We start from the raw sequence: 20,991 nt of genomic DNA on the forward strand, positions 1-20,991 counted from the left end.
ACTTGTACATATTATAAACCCACAATACATTAACATTTTTTCAGAGGCAACTTTTTACATTGTTTTTATAAAAAATAAGAAAAAAATGTCATTTATATTTACCTATATGAAGACCAATTCTGGCTCTCCTCATTCCTTTATTTAGAGCTGAGTTTCCAACTAGCCTGCTTCTTTTAGTCTGAGGAACTTACTTCAGTATTATTTGTAGTAGAGTCTGATGGTGAGAGGTTCCCTTAGCTTTTGCTCAAATAAAAATGTATTTATTGGGGTGCCTAGGTGGCTCAGTCATTAAGCGTCTGCCTTCGGCTCGGGTCATGATCCCGGGGTCCTGGGGTCAAGCCCCACGTTGGGCTCCCTGCATCAGGTTCCCTGCTCGGCGGGAGGCCTGCTTCTCCCTCTCCCATTCCCCGTGTTCCTGCTCTCGCTGTCTCTCTGTCAAATAAATAAAATCTTAAAAAAAAAAGTATTTATTTTGCCTCCATTGCTGAGAGATATTTTTGATGAATTTATAATTTCAGGTTGATAGCTTTTTTCTTTCAGCATTGAAAAAAAGATACTTCACTGTCTTCTAGTCTCTATTATTTCTAATGAAAAATAAGTGTTCATTCCTATTACTGTTCCCTTATGCACGATACAATGTGTCTTTTTCCCCCCTCTAGCTGCTTATAAAATGTTCTCTTTATGTTTGGTTTTCAGCAATTTGACTTGATGTGTTAGTATGGTTTTGTTTATTGTGCTTGGAGTTTGTGGACCTCCACAGGTCTGTGAAATTTATTGCCCAAATTTTAATCAAATTTGGAAATCTTTCATCTATCATATCTTTAAATATTTTCTTGCTACAATCCCTCTTCTCTTTCCCAGACTCAATTTATACATATGTTCTACCATTCAATATTGGCAGGTATCTCTGAGGCTTGTTCTTTTTTTTTTTTTCTGTCTGGGTTCAGTTTACTGAAGTTTTCTTCCGGCAGTTTCCCATTTGCCATTAAACGTATCCTGTGAATTTTTCATTTCAGGTATTGAATTTTTCTGTTCTAGATTTTCCACCTGATTTTTATTTTATTTCCATTTTTTTTAAAGATGTATTTATTTGAGAGAACGAGAGTGAAAGTGAGTGGGGGTGGGGGGGCAGAGAGAAAGAGAGAATCTCAAGCAGACTCCCCACTGAGCACAGAGCCCTGGGCTTGTCCCCACAACCCTAAGATCAAGACCTGAACTGAAACCAAGAGTCGGACGCTTAACCCAAACTCTCCTAGATTTCCATTTCTATTTAGTTTCCCTATCTGGGCATGGATCATGCCCATCTTTTCCTTTAAATACTTAAACCTATTTACCAGAAACAATTTAAAATATAGGCCAACTCTGTCCACATCTTTGTCCTTTGACTCTGTTCCTATTGTTTTTTTCCTTGAGATGAGTTGCATTTTCCCACTTCTTCATATGTCTAGTAATTTTTTATATACCTGGAAATTGTTGATACTATGTTGAATGTTTGGAGTTCCTTCAAAGTGTGTTCTGGCATGAAGTTAATTCATGGACAGCTCAACCTGATACTTTTGAGGGTTGGTTTTAGACTGTTAGAATGTGTCTAAAATAGCTCCTACTCTATGGATAGAGTAACCTTAGTTCTAAAGTGTAAGACTTTCTGGGGTCTCAACTGATGCCCAAGGAGCTCAACTAGCTCCTTCCAATTTGGCCAAAATTGTGTGACCTCTAGAATCTCAAGGATTTACAGGCCCCAGTAGTTAGTTGTTCTCTGAAAAGAGAGCTGCCATGCATATGTGGAGTTCAGTACTCAGCTGAAGAATCCAAGGACCCTGTGGAGATTTCTGAAGCTCCTTCTCTAAACAGTTCCCTCCTTAACAGTACCCAGCCTCACAAATTCCAGATGCTTCGGCAGCCATGCACTCCAATCACTGTTTTCTCCACTGCATTAAAGCTCTGGTCTCTGGGCTCTCCTCCTGAGCTGCAATTTGGAAAGCCAGCGTGAGCTTATCTCTTGGGTTTTCCTTCTCTCAAGGATCACTGCCCTGTGCTTTGCTATCTAATGCTCAGAAAACCTCAATTGCTATATGTGTTTTATTCAGTTTTATGGTTGATTATGGAGAGAGGATAAGTTCAATATCCATTACTCCATTATGGCATGGCCTGGAAGTTAAGATGTATCAAAATTAATTTTTAAGTACTTTTTAAGATTATTTTAACATATACTCATCAAAAAAATTTGAGAAATATAAAAATGGAAAAAAAAAAAACCAAGACCATATCCAACAAAGAACTTCTACTAAATTCTGGTGCATTTTCTCCTACTTACATTCATATGTTTGTACATATATATATGTGTATAAGATCTTTTTAAAATTAGGGTGAAACTAGTTTTTTATTTTGCCTTTTCCATTTAACACTGCATGGTGGGCATTTTCCCAAGTCATTATACATTAACTGACATCAGACTCTTTTTATGGCTATATAATAAAATATTGATAGTAATTTAAAAATAGTAATAAGCATTCTCTTATTGTTGAACAAATTTGGTCCCACCATTATAAATGAAGGCTTTGTCTTCAAACATCCACATGACTCACTCTATAATTCAGGTCTTTATTCAAATATTACCTTGGTAAAGGTTCCCTGAGCAACCTACTTAAAACTGTAATCCTCTTCCTGATATACAACTAACTCCCTCTTTTCCTGCTTTGCTTTTCTTCTGAGAATTTACCATTATGTCACATAGTATATTCATTTTTAATTTATTGCATATTATGTCTCCCTCCAATACACAGGCTTTATGAAAACAGATCTTAACTAATTTGTTTACTGCTACAACCCCAGAGTTCTAAAAGAATACTTGCCTAATATTAGGTACTTAATATTAGTTGAATAAATGAATAATTATAATGAATATTAAGGAAAATGAAACTATACACTATGATTTAAGTGAGGCAAAAACAAAAAATTACAGGAAAAAAGAAAAGAAACATGTTTCATACAGATGGTGGAAATAAGTTATTTTGTTTTTTTACATTTTCTATAATGAATATCTTTGTCTTTTACGATGTAAAAAATAAATCTTCCTTTTAAGAAGATGGCGCATTAAGATTATACATCAAATAAGATATGCATATGGGTAAAAATGGACTAAAACATCTTTCTACTAGTTAATCAAATCATTATTTAAAATCAACATAAGACTATAAATATTTGCTAACATAGCACTGTGGGAGATACAAAGATGAATAAGACATAGCTGCTGCCCATCAGGGGCTCAACATCTACTGGGAGAGACACACAGTAGAAAATACGACTATGATAAATGCTATACTGGGAGTACAAGATAAAATGGGGTGAAAAACAGTGGAGAGAACATGGTAAACTGGGGTGACCTAATTATGGTCTTAAAATCTGTCTCTGAATAAATAAATAGCATTTCTGCTAAAGGGTAAAGCCAAAGCCAAGGAAAAGAGATGGAAGGCTATACAGCAGACCTTTAAGAGAATATCAAATACTCCAAAATACTTATCAGACAATGGGTGCAAAGCAAGGATATCCTTCATGAACGGGTAAATAACCTAAATATGTGATACAGCTGGACCTAATACAAATAAAATGTAGTGGGCCACGTAGTAAAATGGAACAAGTTGAAGGCATTCACATCATAGTTTTTGTAAAATTTTGTAAACAGCACTGTGCTAGTCCATGGGAGAGGAACTGTGTATGAGAAAGGAGGGCAGAGAAGATAAGCTGGGAAGTCCAGCTAGAAGTGAATTAGGAAGTGTTTAGACTTACTCTGTAAGCAATTTTAAAAGAAATATTTTTAAAAGCAAGTTGCTTATTTCAGAAAACCACATAAAATTTTTGAAAATCACCCATATTACCAATCCCAACATTATGGAAAGGCAAGATTTTGGTGTGTTTTTATTCCATTCTCTTTTTCTATAATTAGAGTTGTGTATATGTGTGTGTGTGTCTGGCTGTGTGGAATTGTGTGACTATACTGTGATTTTTTTTTCTCTCATATTCTATCAAAAGTATTCATGTAATGACAAGCTCTCTTTAAAAATTTTTAATGGCAGCATAATCATAAAAACTTTATTCTGTTCTGATTTGTCTTTTAATTTGGACTAAAGTGTTTGTTTTTCATTTTAAGTAGTAAAAACTTTTTGTTTTGAGATGTTTTCTACTACTTCTAGCAGAAAAAAATATTCCACTCCATCATAAGTTCATTTCTAGTTTGTTCTAGTTCTCTTTTTTAAAATCATCCCAATTGTTCTGATGACCTGCTATTGAGGTGAGGCTCTAAATTTATTCCTTCTGTCCTCCAAACAGCTAAGCAATTGCACTAATACCATTTCTTAAATAATCCTCCTGCTGGTTTGTGATGACCCTTGTATCATATATTTGTAAAATTAAAATTAATAGACATGTATTAATATATTAAATGTATTATATATAAATAACATATACATTAATATACATATAAAATTAAAATACAACTTGATTATGATTCTAAGTTTTAAAAAAGAACATGGGGATGCCTGGTGGGCTTAGTCGGTTATGCAACTGCCTTCAGCTGCTGTCATGATCCCAGGGTCCTGGGATCAAGCCCCACATCAGGCTCTCTGCTCAGTCGGGAGCCTGCTTCTCCCTCTGCCTGCCGCTCCCCCTGCTTGTACATGCACGTGTTCACTCTCTGACAAATAAATAAAATAAAATCTTAAAAAAAAAAGAACATGAAAGACAGTAACAAACAAGAGTTCATCATTAAAGATTACCGAATGTTCACACTTCTGTATTTGGAAATCAAGGGATGAGCTATAATCCAAAACAGCCAAAATGCACATGTCCAAAATATAAAGTTTTGTTTTGTTTTTAATCTCCCACAATCACTCCAAAGCCCATTCATTTCTTTAAGTCATCACAAAGATAAAACACATGTAATCTCAGCTATATAATCAAGTAACACAATGTAGCACTGATATCCCAAAACAATTTCCTATAAAACTGACTTGTCTGGCTGAATTTTTATTATAGTCCTTCACAGTTCATTGTCTTCAGCCAGGAGAAGAGTTTTCTAAGCAACATCTAAGTTGTTCATACTGCACTGTCAATGCTGGAATACGCATTCCAACTTACTTAAAAAAAACAAAAACATGATTTTAAACAACGATGGAGAACTTATTCTATTATTTACATAAAGCAAGATATAAGTTTGTACTTCTATCCAAATACGTTGAAACTTTAGAGTATTTGTTACATTTTACATCTCACTTCAGGAGTTAGGAATCCCAAAGTGTCCTTTTAGCTTCATTCCTCTCCGTCTTGAACTGGTTGGAATTATATCTGGAGACCAAAGCAAGCAAGCAATCAGCCTAGCACAACCCTTTCCTTCTGTTAAACTTGACTGCTGACTCACACCTTCCCTACAGTATGTTATTAAATGATTTTTACGTAATCTTTTTCATAGCAAAGGCTCATTACATCTTTTCTTAAACAACCTCATTAGGCTTTCAAATAACCTGATAAGTATAGAGCTGACAACTTCTAAGATTTCAAATGTAAGAAAAGCAGAGATAAAATTTTAACTACACAGGTAAATTTTTTTCTTTTGTATTGGGGAGAGGAAGATGGGAGACAGAGAAGAAGGTAAAAGGTGGAAAGGATAAGAACAAGAGAAAACAACAGAAAAAAAGTGTTGGAGAAAAAATTCAGGGAGACAAAACCAGGAGATTGTGAATTATCTGCTATAAACACCTTGTACTCTATTAACCTGAGCGCTGTGAGGAAATACTTCTCTTCACAATTTACTTATGTCTTGTTTTAAACTAGATGATCCACATTGAATACAAGTTTATAGAAGTAGATGTAACAGACTAATGCAGAGAGTCTACCTAGAGTAATGACTCGAAGAAGAGGTAAGAAAGTGGTGATTAACTATAAAGATTAAGAGGAAGTACAGGTGTAGGCATCCAGCATTAGTTATCCAGAGGGAAGTCACCTAGGGAAGGACAGAAAGCAAGGAATAGCTTTAGGATCACAAACTGATGCTACATGCCTACTTCAGAGGCAGAACTGGAGAAAAAAAGACAAAGGTTGATGAAAGGAACTGAGAAAACTGGGACTTAAATGGGCTAGAAGCAAAGACAGAATAAGAATGTAATAGAAAACTATAAATACTTACAGACTTTGTTAAGATGTGCCATTTAATACAACAAAAGTAGGACCCTGATATAATATATGCACTAGTATTCAAGGTATTCAAAGTTTTCCTCATTGTGATAACATATATATAATATATATAATGTTAAATACATAAATAGTTTTGCATATACTGTATGTCCCTCCAGAAATGAAGAGCGTAAAAACAAAACTGTGGCCCTGAAGAAAAGTGGCACCCAACACGGGGATGGGAGTAGAAGTGGTAAGCCACCAACCAAAGAACACAAGGGAGCTTTCTTTCCGTCTGGAGGTTCTTCATATCCGTTTTTATGTAGGAGAAACTTTTTGGAGTTCTCTGGGTTTTGTTTTTTAAAAACTTCAAAAATCCCCTAGGAGCAAGAACTAGTGAATAAGAACTCTCCAAGAAAACAAAAGTGCTCAGAGAGATTTTCTAAAGAACTGAGATGGACATAAACACGTTAAGTATTTAGGGGCGCCTGGGTGGCTCAGTTGGTTAAGCGTCTGCCTTCGGCTCAGGTCATGATCCCAGGGTCCTGGGATCGAGTCCAACATTGGGCTCCCTGCTCAGCGGGGAGCCTGCTTCTCCCTCTCCCTTTGCAGCTCCCCCTCCTTGGGCTCTCTCTCGCAAATAAATAAATAAAATAAAATAAAATAAAGTAAGCATTAAGTTAATATTGAATTCTCTGGAAGTAGCCTTCAAGAAAGAAATCACATCACCCAAAATTAAGCCTTAACAATCACAGCTAAATGCACAGGTTGTCAATATTACAGACCTTCCCCATGCTTTATTTTCAACAAGAAGTCAGGCTATACTAATATGGTATGTCATAATTTCCAGAGGTTAAAAATAAAGAAGTATGGCAGCGACACCACAAAGCTGTTTTTCTCCTCCCCTATGCCACCAATGAAAAATTATAAAGAATTTTAACAAATCTCTAGTAAGCGCACTGAACACTTCTTTTCAATAAATAAGTATACAACATACACCAGTAAAACCCACCACACTGGGAGAAAAGGATTTAGGGTACTTTCAGAAAAATGTTTCATACTTCAAGCTAAAAAGAACCCAACAATTTGAGGTTATACATACTAATTTAAATCCTGATATTTCTCTTTGGTAATGCTGTCTACTTTAACAAATTACACATTCAAAAAGGTCATCTGTAAACACAAAATTTATAATAAAGCTATCTTTTTATACTGTTGAAAATGGTGTATAGAGATAAGATTTTTACTTGTAAAAATTATAATAAAGTTTGGGGGCGCCTGAGTGGCTTAGTCAGTTGAGCGTCTGCCTTTGGCTCAGGTCATGATCCCAGAGTCCTGGGATGGAGCCCTGCATGAGGCTCCTTGCGCAGCGGGGAGCCTGCTTCTCCCTCTCCCTGCTGCTCCCCCTGGTTGTGCACACGTTCTCTCTGTCAAATAAATAAATAAAAATCTTTAAAAAAATACTAAAGTTTGCTATTTTTATTTAAAACTTACTAAGTAACTTATAACTTAAACACTACAGGAGGGAGTAGACAGTGTTACATGGGAGGAAGAATAGTAGGAAAAACTGCACCAGACCTGCAACTGACATCTAAAAGAAGTTTGGTAGTTACTGAGTTAGCTCATGCATTCATGCATACATTCATTCTGCACTAGGGAAATATCTCTAAGTGAGAGATACACAATTCCTATCTTTGTGGTGCTGATATTCCAACAAAGGAGACTATAAATTTATACAATTATTTTATTAAAATTGTAATGTACAGTAACAAGAATTAGAACCTAGGGGGAGAGTGACTAAGTTTACCTAACTATGGTAAAGATTCAGGAGACTTTTAGGTCATTTATTCCAAATTCCTGGTGTTTCATTACATTCCAATAGACATATTATGAACATTTAATCTCTTTGATGGCAAATCTTTCAAATTTTAGTAACAGCACCTATGATACTGTACTTAATATACAAGTATGTCCCTCTAATCAAAGAGCCTAATATGTTACATAATTTTTTTATTTATCATAGCTCTACTTAAAATGGTAACTGTTACATTTATGATTACAAAAGTACTCTTTAAAATCTTTTGGAAAACAGAGAAAAGTATAAAGAAAATGAAATCACTCGTAGCTAACCGCAACACCCCGGGACCACCACTTACCAATATTTAAAATACTTCATCTTTTACATGCGTGCGCACGCACACAACGCACGCACACACACACACACCCCATCCCAGTGTAAAATGTCAGCGACCCAGCACAGACTAATCTCCCTGTTTTCAGCCCTTGCCCCTATATAGTCTCTTCACCACACAGCAACCCAGTGAGCCTTTTAAAACATCAGTAAGGTCCTGTCACTCCTCTGCTCAGAGGCTTCTAATGGCTCCCACCTCACCCAAAATAAGAACCTAAGTTTTAGTGCTTACTAGACCTGCAAGGCCCTATACGAATCTGCGCCTCCTTTACTTCTGACCTCACGACTGCACTCTGGCCACTCGGCGGCCTCTTCGCTGCAGGCTTCTCAGCTTTGCCTCTGCTGTTCCCTCTCTGCCTGGATAACTCTTGCCTCAAATATCATTATGGTCTCTGCACAGTACAGTAATACAGTAATAAGAATAAAGAAGTAATCATAGTTAACAGATGGTGTGTTAAAGTGAAAAAGTTCTTTGAATTTATTGTGGTTAGAAAATAACAGCCAACGTTTATCAAGTTCTTACCATGTGCCAGATTCTACACTAAGTATTTTATATGAGTTATCTCATTTAATCTTCACCACAACATTACAAGGTAAGCACTATTACTATTTCCATTTTACTGATAAAGGAAACAACTTCTAAAAGTTATGTGACCTGGGTAGCAAACCCAGGCAACTAATTTCAGAATGCATTATTAATGACTACAGTGGGCTGCCTCTTTGTGATTCTGATTATTTTTTACTTTAAAACTGTTAAATATATGTTTTTTTGAAAACAAAAGTTACTCTAAGTTTTATGCTTGGCAGAGAAATTTCCTAACCATCTTACAGAAAATTAATTTAGGAAAGTAAAGTATCTCATTGGTTCAAAATATGTTACAGAAAAAAGTAACAGCTGACAAGTTATGCTCTATAACTACAAATACATAAAGTTGAAATGTCAGAAAATAATGTGTGCCATACTAAGACTCAAGTATTTGACCAGTTATAGTAAAGCTTAAGGCAATATTGAGACAATTCATTTTTTTTTTTAGCAGTAAACATCTAAATAGAAGAAAGCTTAACATATCTAAAGTAATGAAAGACTGGCCCACAGAGGATAAAGGAAAAAGAATTGAGCACTTACAACTTCATCTTTTGAAATTCTACAAATCCACATTCTATTGTTAAATCTCAGTAACATGTAAAATAAAAACACTACTTTAACCGCTCCTACTGCCTTTGAAACTTCAGAATTATGATTGGATAAATAACCTTTCCACTTCTAATCAATCCAGTCAATATAATTCACTTTTCAACTGCTTTTAAAAAAAAATCAAAACTTTCTAAAATTAAATCATGGTAATGAATGCACAACTTCAAAAATATATTAAAAACCACTGAATTGTACGCTTAAAGCAGGTAAATGTAATGGTATGTAAATTACCTCATTAAAACTGCTTAAAAAATCAAAATGTACATAAGAAATGCTCAATAATTTCTCATAAAAATAATTCTAAACAGAGGAAATTAGTTTATACACAAAACTGGACAGAAAACATGGCCATTTTTGAGGATGTGGAGAAAAAGGAACCCTTGTGCCCTGTTGGTGGAACGCAAACTGGTGCAGCCACTGTGGAGGTTCCTCAAAAAGTTAAAATAAAACTACCCTACAATCCAGTAGTCGCACTAATGGGTATTTACCCAAGGATACAAAAACAGTCATTCAAAGGCACACATGTACCCCTGTTTACAGCAGCATTATCTACAATAGCCAAGATATGGAAGCAACCCAAGTGTCCATCAATTCATGAAGAGGTAAAGAAGATGTGGAATATATACAATGGAGTATTATTCAGCCATAAAAAGGAATGAAATCTTGACATTTGCAATGACAGGGATGAAGCTAGAGTGTATTATGCTAAGTGAAATCGACAAATAGCATATGATTCCACCTATAGTTGGAATTTAAGAAACAAAACAAAGAAGCAAAGGGAAAAAAAGAGACACAAGCCAAGAAAAGGACTCTTAATTACTGAGAACAAATTGATGGTTACCAGAGGGGAGGTGGATAGGGGAAGGGTGAGACAGGTGATGGAGATCAAAGAGTGCACTTGTTGTGATGAGCACTGGGTGATGTATGGAAGTGTTCAAACACTATATCTTACACCTGAAACTAATATTACACTGTATGTTAACCAGCTAGATTTAAAATAAAAACTTAAAAAACCCCACAAAAACATGGCCATTTCCCCAAGCTCTTTATAATTTAAGTATCTCATCATTTACTTGCAACTTTTAGGTTCTCAAATTCAGTGTTACAACATATTGGTGAAGCATGTTACAAATAATTGGTTACTAAATAATAAAGTACCAAAGTGTAAATGGTATACTTGTAGACAACATATAGCTGTCTTGGTTTTTTTTCCCCCCAACCTTTACACTGTCTTGGTTTTTTTCCCCCCCAACCTTTACAAACAGTTTATTTTCCATCAACCTTATTTCCATTTTCTTTCTCTCTGTAGAAGAGCAGCTTAAGACCACTCAGTGGTTGTTCCTACACATTCAGTGGCCTGAGAAGAAGTGGCCACCCTGTTTTCAGTGGTAGCCAAGTGTTCCAGTTTTGGGTAGGGAACTGCTGAAGAGGCAGAAGAGGGCACCTGCACGCCTTTAAGACCAGTCTGTGACTTCAGGTTTAGTCGCAGTGAACTCAGGACCTGGAGCAGTCCATTTACCCTGAAATTCCTCTTGGTTACAGCCTTTTCAGCAGTGGCCTGCTCTTCCTCTTCAATCTCTTCAGGATCTGATCCGTAGAAGTAGAGATCAGGCACAACCTTCCATGAGTGCTCATGGGAAACAGTGCCACACATCTGCAAAACTTCTGGGGCCAGCATCCACCACATCAGACCCACTGAGTGAGCTCCCTTGTTGTTGTGCAAGGGATGGCGATGTCCATGTAGCACCGAGGAGAATCTGTGCCACACAGAGCAATGGTAGGACGGTTAACATAAGACACCTCTATGAGAGGCTGGTGGTCAGCCCTGGGATCAGTAACCACCAGAAGTCTCAGCTCACAGAAGGCTGCCAGGATCTGGTTAGTGAAGGTTCCAGAAGTGAAGTGGACAGCAGCACAAGTGTCTCCAGCAGAAGCAGCAAACTTCAGCACAGCTAACTGGCCAGTATTCCCAGATGATAGGACATGGACATCAGCTGGGTTTTCAATGGCAACAATGGCATGAGCTTGCAGAAGCTTCTCCCAGGTTCTTTTCAGATTTATAATGTAGATGCCATCATTTTTCCTTTTGTAGATGTACTGTTCCATTTGGACATCAAGGTTGGTGCCACCTAAGTGGGTTCCTGCTGCAAGGAATTTGAGGACATCTTCCTCCTTCATTTGTAGGTTATCAAAGCCTCTGGACATCTTGAAAGTTTCCCTTGAAGTTATGAGGGGAAACCCAGAACAACACTGTTTGGATCCCTCCACGGATAGAGCGGAAAGGCAGCTGTTTTGGTTTTCTAATCTATTTTAACAGTCTCTTTCAATTGGTGTATTTTGAACATGCACACCTGAAGTGATTATTGGTATAGCTGGATTAATATGTACCCTATTTTAACTATTTACTATTCATTACTTTTGTTTTTTTTTTAAAGATCTTATTTATTTATTTGACAGAGACACAGTGAGAGCAGGAACACAAGCAGTGGGAGAGGGAGAAGCAGGCTTCCCATCGAGCAGGGAGCCGACACGGGGCTCGATTCCAGGACCCTGGGATGGTGACCTGAGCTGAAGGCAGACACTTAACGACTGAGCCACCCAGGCGCCCTCTTTGTTTTCTATTTTTTTTTTTTTTTTTGTCTTCTCTATTTCAGCTTTCTCTGGTTTTATTTGATCTTATATGATTCTATTTTCTCTACTCTTTTAGCATAACAGTTATACTTCCTTTTAAAATCTTTTTAGTGGTTACCATCTGGTTTGCAATATACTTTTATGACTAATCCAAGTCCACTTTCAAAACAACACTATAGCACTTCAGTTACTCTAAGTACTTTTTAAGAGTATTCCCAATGCCTCCCTTCTGTACCTTGTAACTTCACTGTCATTAATTTCACTTACCCATAAGCAATATCACCAAATACATTTTGAACAAACTATTATCTGTTAGATCAACTAAATATAAGAAAAATAAAAGACTTTATCTTCATTTATTCCTTTTCACTCCTTTCTTTATGTAGATTTAACTTTCTGACCTACATCATTTTCTCTCTTTTCCAGAACTTGTAACATCTCTTGCAAAGCAGGTCTACTAGTTACAAATTCCCTCAATTTTTGTTTGTCTGAGAAAGTTTTTATTTCTCCTTCACTTCTGAAGGATAATTTCGCTAGATACAGAATTCTACGTTGGTGGTTTTCTTCTTTCAACTCTAAATAACGTTACTCTCTCCTCCCTTGCTTGGTTTCTGAAGAGAAGTCTGATACAATTCTTATCCTTGTTCCTCAACAGGTAAGGTGGTTATTTCCCAGTGGCTTCTTTCAAGATTTTATCTTTGTCTTTAATTTGATAGTATACATAGGGGTAGATCTTTTTGTTGTTATTTATCCTTCTTGGTATCTCTGAGCTTCCTGGATCTGTAGTTTGGGGTCTTTAATTTTGGAAAATTCTCACCTATTATACTTCAAGTACTTCTGGTTCCTTTCTCTCTTCCCCTTCTGACATCCCAGTTATGCATATGTTACAACTTTTCTAACTGTTCCACAGTTCTTGGATACTCTGTTCCATCTTTTTCACTTTTTTTCTCTTTGCATTTTAGTTGTGGAAGTTACTATTGATTTATTTTCATGCTCACTGATTCTTTCCTCAGTCATGGCCAGTCTACTAATGCACCCAACAAAGGCAATCTTCATTTCTGTTATAGTGTTTTTGATTTCTAGCACTTCCTTTGGATTATTTCTTAAAGCTTCCATCTCTCTGCTTACACTACCCATCCATTCTTACATGATGTCTACTTTTTCCATTAGAGCCCTTAGCATATTAATCGTAATTTTAAATCCAGAGTATGATAATTCCAAAATCTATGTCACATCTGAGTCTGGTTCTTATGCTTCGTTTACCTCTTCAGATTGTGGGTTTTTTTGTCTGTAAGCATGCCTTGTAATATTTTGTTGAAAGCCAGATATAATGTTGGGTAAAAGGAATGGAGGTAGACAGGCCTTTAGTGTGAGTTTTATGTTTATCGACTAGGAGTTAGGCTGTTTATTGTTTGCTGTAGCTGTGGTATCTAAGACTACAACTTTCTCTAATGTCCTTGTTTTTCTCTCCCATGTTCTCCTTGGGAACTCCTAGAGACTCTTTAAATAAGGTGTGAGGCTTACACTTGTTTTAGAAGCCCTACTGACACGGTGGTAAAGTTGGAGAGAGGCATTCTATTGTCCTATGATTAGGTCTCGGTCTTTTAGTGAGCCTATATGGGGTATTTCCCTTCCCCCAGGTCAAGTAGGCTTTGGCAGAGCCTCTGTTGGTTAGGCTCAAGTAAAATACTTTCCCTTGAAACAGGCTTTATTAAAGAGAACAGAAAGCTCTGGGTAGATTTCAAAATGATTACTTTTCTCCTCCTCCCTCCTTGGCCCTACCTGCAAACTCCCCAGCCCCTGAAATCCTCCCTCACTATGCAGGCAGTAAAAGATTTTTCTCTGATCCTCGCAGGGAGAACCTGGTAGGGCTTCTGGAGGTAAGACTCAAGAAAGTGAGGGGACACCCCCACCCCCAAGACTCAGCCTCCTTGGTTTTCAACTCTCTCAAGCTTATTAATTAAGCTTAAAGTGCTCCTACCTAGAGCGGCTTCATCTGTGGGGCTTCTACTCCTAGACTTCTGCCACCCCTATGCTTTGATTCTCTGTATCTGCCTATCTCCAGTTTTCTAGGCAGCAGTCTGCCCTGAGACCTCAATTCTCTTGACACATCTAAGAAGAATTGTTGATTCTGTTTGTTCGCTTTTTTTCTTGTTGGGATGACAGAAGTGAGGACTTCCAAGCTCTTTATGTGTCACACCAGAAACGATAAGTCAATATACTTTATTATCATCATAGGCACTAAGGTAAGACTATCCCTGGAATATAACTCTTACTTGTTTGCATTCTAATAAGCTTTACACATAATCCTGGGGTTACCTAAGGGAGAACTGAGAACCATTATTGTATTCTTCAAGTAGTTTGGGATATAGGGGTCCACAAACTGCTGCCCAAGAGCCAAATCCTGCCAGTAATGGAACAAATCCAGCCATTCATTCATTTGGTGTGTGTGTGTGTGTGTATATACATATATATATATATATATATATATACATATATATATATATATATATATAGTCTGTGACTACTTTCTTGATAACAGTGGCAGAGTAAAGCAATTGCAACAGAGACCCTATGTCCTACAAAGCCAAAAGTATTTACCATCTGGCCCTTCAAAGTAGAAGCTCTCTGGTTCTGGGTTATACATCCCATACTTTCTTGCATTATGTGATCTCTTGGTATTTTGTGTGCATGTGTGTCTGTCTGTTTGTCTTTTAATTGTTGACCAGGGCTGAGTACAATGATGACTATGCATTATCTTTAACTTTTATTTATCAATTCATCCATCAATTCATTTAATATACAATTGCTGAGATTAAAGAATTCAGTTTAGTGAAAATCTTTTGCAACACAGTGTAAATTATGCTATAACAATTACATTCAAATACTATAAAATTTAAAATAAAGGAGTTATTAACTCTACCTGGGGTACTCAAGGGTTCAGAATACTAAAATTTTGCCACAGAGGACTGCGGCTTACTATTGTTTAGTAGAAGATATATTCTCTAAGCAAGGGAATCTCAAACTTCAGTGTTAGAATCACCTGAAGGGCTAGCAAAACAAAGACTTGCTGGATACAGCCCCAGAGTTTCTATTACAGTAAATCAGAGTTGGAGCCTCAAAATTTACATTTCTAACAAGTTCCAAGGTGATACTAATATGATGCTAATATAGAGAACCATGCCCTAACAAACCAAATAGCATCATATAAATACAATTCTAAAGCTGAAGTGTCTTTTAAAAACTAGTTGTTGTACCTCTCTGAAAGAAAGAATATCAGACTAAAAACAAACAAACAGAAAGTCTCTATGTCAGATAAATAGAAAGGTCCAACACTCCGTCACCTATTTTATGAATCTGAAACACTTTGGGCCTTCAGAATTGTTTTCCTATTTTATTCATTCCCTTGTTACTTTCTCCATCAATCCACCTCCCTCCCTCAGTTAGTTATTTACCCTAACTCACAGGTTTCCTTTGCCGTCTTCAGGCTTTTGGCCATGACTCAACAAGTTACCTTAGCCTTGGGTCTTGGCTCCTAAAATAAGTAGGTCAAACCCTCCACCAGAACCAAACTTTAAAGAAGCTATCTCCAGGTCAATGTTAAAGGGTTCTTCAAAATTCCAACTTTATCTCTTGGGAACTAGATTGGAATGCAGATTAGCCCACAAACCCTAACTAAATACCACTGTATACTCATTCATAAAAGGTTACTAAACTACGTAGCAGTCATTTGCTCAGTATTTTTAAGACGAGGGACACAGTGTCTCTCACTTGGGACATAAATTATTTTTTATTCTACATACATAGTAAAAAACATTTAATTAGGTAAGCAAAATAGTAGTACTGAAACTCTAAATAAGTGATTACTTCAGTTTCACCTATGCAATTTTAAAAAAAAAAAAATCAGTTGCTTTAAGTCCTCCATTCTGTAAAATGCAGCATGAGTTTAATAACTTATTTGGGGAGAAAATTACCACATCAAATATGTCAAATACAGAAACATTAATATGTAGAAAAAATCAAGTGTCTCTAAGAATGCAGGAGAAATAGTATTCACCAGTACTTACTGCTAGATGAGAAACAGAAAGATGAAAAAGGTGTTGCCCCTAGCTTCAAAGAACTTACTGTTTATTAGAACGGCATAGGACAAAAATTAAAGTGATTAAGTGCTTAACTGTAAGACATCACTATACAGTTTGAGGTCAAAAAAAGGCCAATGTGGACTAGAGTAGCAAAAGAATGTTTTATAGTACAATGATTTGAACTATGACTTCAAAAATGGTTAGAACATGATTAAGTAGGATTTGGACACAGGCGAGTAGAGATTCCAGAAAAAATATAAAGCAGGAATAAAAGGAGGACCACAAAATATAAGGCAGACACTGAAGTGCTTGCCTGATGGGACTTCAACACGGGTGAACAGAAAGAAATCGGGTTGGACCGACTGTATGGGGCTAGATTATACAGGCCTTTGAAACCTAACAGAAATCTATAGATAATGATATGGTGGGTGAGGTGAAATTATTATAGGTTATCTGAAGGAGACTACATGGAAAAGGATGTTTTTGAAGACTTATTTTGGCAGCAATCACAGCATAGTTCAGTAAGGGGAAAGGCCAGGGACAGAGAGCAACTATGGTGCCACTATAATAACCCAGGAATGAGACGGTAAAGCACTGAACTATGGTCCTGGCAGTGGAAACATAGGGAGTAGAAGACAGGGAGAAACATAAGTGACACTGCAAACTTGGCAACCTGTTAAAATATTGGGCACAGGGATTAAAAAAGAAAAATCCAATATGAAACCAATATTGCTAGCCTTATGGAATGAAGGAACAGGTGCTATCTACTACCCAAAGAAGTAGATTAGCTAGACATGAAAGCCAACTGAGGTAGCAAGGCACTATGGCACAGAAGGATTACCGTGAAAATGCCAGGTGTACAGTGACAGGGGTAGCTACCTGTACTCTAGCGAATGAATCAGTAGATGTGATCAGAGTTGTCTGGTCAGCCCACCTATTTCTAACTTTGGCAAAGAAGTGAACAGAGGAAAAAAAAAAAAGGATGGCTGAGAAATAAGTGTCTGGAAATTCAAAAATAAAGTACATCTACAGGAAAAATAAAATGTTCATCAGAAATAAGATCCATGAAAACAAGGACCCTGCATCTTTGCCCATGGAATCCCCAATGCCTGGCAGAGTAGCTGACAAAGGCAGCTCTCAAAAAGGAATGAATGAGAATTCCCAAACTGCAAAGGAATGATGGTAACAAGAAGAGTTGAAGACATAATGAGAGATAAAGACTGAAAAAAGGCCACTGAATTGGCAAGAAGAACAGGAAGCCAGACTGCAAAAGTCAGAAAGGACAAGTGCAGAGAGATCTAGCAGAGTGGGGGTGGTGAGCTGATGGACAGATGGCAGCTAAAAGGAAGAACAGCAGGGTAGACAAAACATTATTTTACTTGTTTGGATTTTTCTAAACTCAAAATAATGCCTGCTCATTCAAGAAAATTTTGAGAATATAATAAAAAGGGGGGGAGCATACATTTGTTCCACCACGTAAGTGCAAAACCAGTTAATGCTTTTAAAATGTGTGTTCACTTATTCCACCATATATATGAGTGGGCTTACATATCACACAACAGGATAATAAATGAGGGACTGGAGGGGAGGGAAACAGGTAAGCAAAATAGTAAAACCAGGAGTGAGATTAGCTAGCAATGGTTACCATGTTTCTTAAATCTTTTTAGTGGTCAAAAAAAAATAGTACTTTTCTGCTTTATTTTTTATTATTGAATAAGGATTTTTGCATTGTTAACTGTTTATATTATTATTCTTATAAAATGAGTATTTACATTCTTCATTCACTTACCTAATGACTTTTTTTCTTAGACTATGAATGAGCTCTTTAGGTCACTGAAAGATCAAGTCTTTGTTTTACTGCAAAAACTTTTCTCCAAGGTTGTTTGCTGCTGCTTTAAGGAAGTCATAAGCCTGTATAAAGTCACAGGAAAAGCAGCCTGTGGAAAAGAAGAGTTTGATGATGCTGACAGAAAGGGTATATATTAGAACAAATTCCCTAACTATACGGAAAGGGATGAATCCAAAGGGGAAAACAAACTTCCTCCTATAATGAGAAAGCACACACGTATCGATGCTAAGACACAGGAGCCAAAATATGGGCTAAGTGAGGTATATGAGGAACCCCACACACCGTAGTATTCTAATCCTCTTCCTGACGTGGCCATTATTCAGAGTCAACTCAGGGTACAGAGCCTTCTTCTAAAACCAACAGAGCAGTTCCTGTTCCTCTGCCCCAGTTCTCAACATGCCCAACCTCTTCTTCCCTGTTATTACTTTATATTCTTTCTTCTACCTTTGCATTGCGATGAGAGAATTGTGATTGGTGGAAACCCCACTCCCCAATCAAGCAAATTTTGACCTAAGCCATCTTCCCCTAATTATTCTCATTACTGGCAAGGCTTCCTCTCATCAACAACTGTGACTCTAATTCCTGCTAGTGGGAATAAAGATTTCCCAGTAAGCATACCATTAAGTGTACTTGGATCAATAGCCCTTCCCTTGATTTTTGTTAAGGTCACCGTCCTGAATTTTGCCAGTAAGAATATTTTATCCTACTGAATCCCTCTCATCTAACTCTGTTTTTTAATACCATCGATTATACCATACGATCACTGCATTTAACAAAATCTTTTGTTAAATTCTACTGATGATGCATGCAACTACTACACAAGAGGTGAATGTTTTAAATGCAGAGTAGTGTTTATTACTTTTTAAATCTCCTATGCCTGTATATAGTAGACATTAAAATAAAGGCATATGGAATTCAGTTTTCCTTGACCACTTGATTCTGTAAATTCAGGATTAGTTCTTAATCTTCTCACTACTTTGAAACTTGTATGTACAGAATTTGGCCAAATACTGCTTGTTAAGATCTCCTGCTTCGGGAAAAGGGACCATGCATGTAACAATCTGAAAGTTACATTTTAGATCGCAGATTGCTTATGTACATATACAATTAAAAGATCTAATAACTGCAATCAAATTAGCGAAGTGATTCACTTAAATTAACTGAAGCATCTGTTCAAATACATTTTCCCAGGCTCTCAGAAGCACCAACTTTACTTCAAGCAAGATGTCACTAAAGTGACACTCTTATCCAATTAAATTTTTAAAATTTCATACCTACTGCAAAAACAATGGCAAGTACTTGGCTACCCCACATAAATAAAATATTTTACTGTCATATTGTAAATTACTTATTATGCAGTGACTGTTTTGTTTCAGGTATATTCTGTTTCTGAATTCCTACGAACTTCACATATTAAAAAATGAGAATGTTTCATTTAAATTCAGTACAAATTAAGTAAAATGGGCTCATCTCAGGAAAACCAGCCTAAATCACTGAAAAAAGTTAATTTACACAACTCAGATCATTGTTCTTCGAGAGTTGAGAAAAATTTCATGGAAACAGTAGCACATGAATTGAATCTTAAAGTTAAACCCTTGTATCAGCAGGGAAAAAAGAAAGGTTTTTAAAGTAGCAGGTAGAGAGACCAGCACAGGCATAAGCAGAGAAACAAGGTAATAAAAGCAAAGAAAATGGGTTAGTGTAAACTGCAGTCGCCACTTAATGCAGTAATCCCCTTGTTCTCATTTTGTAGCTACTTGGCAGTACAAGGTGATCAAAGTAGGAAAGCCACAGAAAAATAAAAAAAAAATACAAGTACATAAAGAAAAACACAAACCCAAGTGCTCTCAATGCTTGGTTCGTATCTTAAAATGAGGCCTCATAAATTGCAACACCATAGCCCTAGGGACTCATACCCCCAAGATGCCAATAGTTCACTTCTATCCCCATGTCCTTGGTAGGTATCACTAATCAATCAGATTTAGCATGTAAATTCACATCAATTTGTTAATCCTGTGTTGGAATGAGTGTATGCTATCTGAATCCTTGCTATCTAAACTCAGACTATGAAAGGGTTCAGGTAAATTTATTTTTTATTTATTTTTTTTTAGATAAGGCTATTTGGAGATGGTATTTCACACCATATGGACTCCTGCCTTCCAAAATTCCAAGACATAACAGATTGGAATGTTATTCTGACCTCTCACTCTCTGAATTCAGAAACCAAACAGACTCAAATAGTAAGGAATATCTTTATGTTTTCAGTTTGTTCTTAGATATAAGGAATATAAAACCTCACCTCCCACACAACTTTTCATAATATATATAGGAGCTATTGTAATAGATGTCTGATAATGATATGCATAATTAACCAAACCTAGTTGTTTTCTATTTCCTCTTATAAATAGGAGATATTATAGTCCATAAACAGAAAACACTTAAAAGTCTCAAGGAAAAAAAATTAAATCATGTTTTAAAGTTTCTATTCGTATTGGTTAAGTGTTAACTATCTTAATCTCATAGTCAGCAATCAAGTGCATTAAGGCCTCAAAGCTTATTGTTCCTTATTTATTACCCTGCCCAGGACAGGAAGATCCTTCCTCCTTTTGGTCATGCTGCTCATCTTAACCTGAACTCTTAGAACCTTCAATAAAGCACAAGAGAAAGCAGCTAAATACACAGAGACTGGTAGAAAAAGAGGCACTGGGTAAGACTGGTCTAGTTTGGTCAGAGATATGAAATAACCATCTTACTGTCTTGTTCTTTAACAGGTATAAAGAACTGTCACAATTACACATTAAAAAGTATACCCTAGATAAAGAGGAAAAGTTGTAAGGTTCAACCCTGCACTAAATTATTCTGAAAAGAAAATACACCT

General features: G+C 36.5%; 1 protein-coding gene and 1 pseudogene across 3 annotated transcripts in view; both read right to left on the minus strand.

Annotated features, from left to right (window-relative positions):
* RFX7 (regulatory factor X7) overlaps positions 1–20,991 on the minus strand; it is a 136,608-nt gene that overhangs the window by 109,380 nt on the left and 6,237 nt on the right. The window lies entirely within an intron of this gene.
* The window catches only part of LOC114206294 (spliceosome-associated protein CWC15 homolog pseudogene), a 45,073-nt pseudogene that overhangs the window by 18,441 nt on the left and 5,641 nt on the right, over positions 1–20,991 (minus strand). Inside the window, exon 2 of the transcript XR_015768621.1 lies at positions 18,054–18,201. The product of XR_015768621.1 is annotated as a spliceosome-associated protein CWC15 homolog pseudogene (transcript). The remainder of the gene's footprint in view (positions 1–18,053; positions 18,202–20,991) is intronic.

The sequence above is a fragment of the Eumetopias jubatus genome, unplaced genomic scaffold (assembly GCF_037043125.1).
Source record: "Eumetopias jubatus isolate StellerSeaLion01/CBP00866 unplaced genomic scaffold, mEumJub1_p1.0 scaffold_7, whole genome shotgun sequence".
NCBI lineage: Eukaryota > Metazoa > Chordata > Mammalia > Carnivora > Otariidae > Eumetopias > Eumetopias jubatus.